The sequence below is a fragment of the Lactuca sativa genome, chromosome 5 (assembly GCF_002870075.4).
Source record: "Lactuca sativa cultivar Salinas chromosome 5, Lsat_Salinas_v11, whole genome shotgun sequence".
Lineage (NCBI taxonomy): Eukaryota > Viridiplantae > Streptophyta > Magnoliopsida > Asterales > Asteraceae > Lactuca > Lactuca sativa.
The window spans coordinates 210,346,259-210,349,460 of NC_056627.2; the positions used below are offsets into that span (position 1 = coordinate 210,346,259).

General features: G+C 32.9%; 1 long non-coding RNA gene across 1 annotated transcript; it reads left to right on the top strand.

Annotated features, from left to right (window-relative positions):
- Positions 1-773: 773 nt before the first annotated feature.
- Positions 774-2,042, top strand: LOC122198067 (uncharacterized). Its single transcript, XR_006191893.2, has 2 exons — positions 774-1,522; positions 1,628-2,042. It is a non-coding gene; the product is annotated as an uncharacterized LOC122198067 (long non-coding RNA).
- The last annotated feature ends 1,160 nt before the right edge of the window (positions 2,043-3,202 follow it).

A 3,202-nucleotide genomic window follows, 5' to 3' on the forward strand; every position in this document is an offset into this window, starting at 1 on the left:
ATTCCAACAATAATAGTGTAGGTATGCTAAGTGTTTAGACTTAGCTAATGAATATAGTCTCACTAAAAAGCCATTAACTAAAGTATGTGAATAGCTCTCAGCCCTAACTTAATTATGTATAAGTCACTAGGCATAATGAATTTTATTGTGTAAAGTTTATAAAAGCCGAGTATGCTTGGTATGTATGTAAAACTGTAATGTACTCGCTTTTATAAATATGTACGTTCCAATGTAATGGACATATGTACAAATATAAACTTTACATATTTAAACATATAAATTTACATACATAGTAATAGCTTGAATCCTTGGAATACTACAAAGTTTTATGACGTGCTTTTTATGACATACAATCACATAAAATCATATATTTTGTATCATGTAGCATTGGTTGTGTGGACTAGTTATTTCATGATAAAATAACTATAATATGTATATGAAAGGTTTATACTAGTTTATTTGTGACAGTATGTTACATTGTCAAATAACATTTGTATAAACTAGACATATTATATTTTCGCATAAAACGATAATTTGTTTGCATAAACAAAGTATATAGGCGCATGTAATCCCCCTAAAATGATTAGAAATATTAAAAAGGGGCCATAAGCACTCACCCTTGAAGCATGAATTTGATTTGTATGAAATCAGTTTATTTTGAGAAACTTTTTGTGAGAAACCGCAAAGCCACGATTCTTGAACTATGAAATACTTCCGGGACCGTTTTGTAATGAATTTACCCTATAGGGGTTGTTTTGTAGCTTCACTAAACTATGAGGGTGTTTTGGTAATTTAACTATCCAATGTAGGACTACTTTGTGTAAAATAAATCAAGGGAGGTACTGAAATGGTTTAATTGGAAGAAAAGTTTGGGAATTGGACTGATCTTGTTAAGAAATCTCTATAGGAGGGACTGTTTTGTTTAAAATACACCAAAGTTTGTGGGAATGGACTCATTTTGTATAAATGGTTCAACTGAGGGTTTATTTTGTTTATTTTACAAAAGATAAAAGAATTTTAGGGCTTTTATGCCGTCCATCGTCATTTGACTGATCGATTAAAAGGAAGGAGAAACACAAACGAATGACAGCCGGCAAGAAATCACGAAGGCTCGCAGGTAGTTAATCCGATGTTTTGTCCACCGATCGCGAGAAGGGAGCGTCTCCGGGGGTCGACGAGAACGAAGAAAGGAAGGGAAGAAGCAACGAGGCTTCTCTCTTCCTCCGATAGCGAAGTGCGAAGGGGGAAAGGAGAATTGGTCCGATTGAAACGACGCGAGCAGCAACAGTAGTGCAGGCGAGGCTTCGGCGGCCGTTGTTTGATAGGAGGAATGAGATGCGAAGAAACTGGTCCGGTAGAGTGAAAAAGAGATACGAATTAAGAAAAACAAAATAAAAAATGCCTCCCGTGGTTGACAGGACCGGGAAGGGAAGCGGAACAGAAGCAGTGGGGCTGTTGGTGGTCTCGGTGGGTGCAGCGAGAGGCTGCTCAAGCAGCTTCTCGACTGCTTGCTTCAGCTCCGGTAATCTTCTTGCTTCATCTTCTTTCTGATTTGATAGGAACAATGAAAAAAAACAAAGCAGAAGGAAATGGCGATCCATTGGGGTGTTTGTTTGATTTTTGACAGGAAAAGGAGAAGGAAGAACGACAGGGAAGCTGTTGTTCTTCCGGTTTGCTGGTAAACACAAGCATCACTAATTCTTCATATTTCAGATGGGTGTTTGTGTATTGCTTATTTGACTACAGGGAAGGAAGAAATAAGCTTGGAGTGTAGGAAGTTTGTGTGAAGTCTTGTAGGATTTCTTTTGTGTAGATGAACACTACAAGAGTTGTACAATACTTGAAAGTGTGACTTACACTTCATATAAATTGAAATGTGGTAGGAAGCTATTACTTTTGGCTGTAAATTTGGTGTACTTTGGGTTATTCATGTATGCATTATATTAGTCAATAAGTATGTAATTTGTGTGTATTGATATATTGATTTAATTGGGTATGTATTTGTGTGTGTATTGGTATATATTTCTACTAGATTTAATGTATACTTTTAGGTTTAATAATATTGTATGCATGTGTATTTTTTTGAGTCATTTGAAGGAAATAATGTATACACAATATTTATACATTCCCATATTAAAGGTTGACTATGTATGTTTGTAAGATAAAAAGAATTTGAGATTTATATATAATAAGTGTTCAAATTGTCATATATGCTAGTAATTGGTATTCGGAAATGATATATATATATATATATATATATATATATATATATATATATATATATATATATATATATATATATATATATATATATATATATAGTGTTATATAATTTTAATTACATAACATATATACACATTGTGATTACATGATTGACTATTACTCTTTGGGCTTCCTGAATAGGTTATGTATACAAACATTTGTATAGATCTCAAACCATTTAAGAACTAATTATTTTGTACTTTTATAAATATTTTCTGACTTTCTCGATTTGTGTGACATCGATGTTGATATAAAATAATTTTTCTGAAAACGAAGAATAATGGTCTCGGTTAGAAGGATTCCAAAAACTCAGACAGATTAATTTTTCGACTTGCAGAACTCCGTAAAATCGTGTTTAAAGATTTGTGTTTAATTGCACCCGGAACGTCCGGTTTTCGACTTTTGCAAATATTTTTGCTGAAAAAAGTTCGATTATAGAATTTAATTATTAGATCATAGTCCGAGTTTAGAAATGCTCTTCAAATTTCCATCTCAGGTGTGCAAGTTCCTCAACAGATCGATTCAGTTTTAACAGTTTTAAGAAAAATCAGTATTATATTGGTTTGATATCTTATAACGGTCGTATCTTTTGCATACAGACTCCATTTTGGACATTCTTTATATTTTCAGAAACTAGGGAACATCTGCTACAATATTAAAGTGCTTGCTTCACTCATGACTGCTTAATACGAAATTTCAGTTTTTCAAACACATTAACTTGAGTTATAGTTTGAGCAGTTTGATTTGTTTGCCAGTCTACACATTTAGAACGATACCATCTTGTATCTTATAGTAGTTATAATGAACTCATTTATTTTACAAAAGATGCACTAAAATACAATGAGTCAAATTACAAAGAGATTTATTGTGAATTGGCCGTTCATGGGCTTTGACCTAAATTCCAGGATGTCACAAGTTCATATGTTATTGTTTATTATTA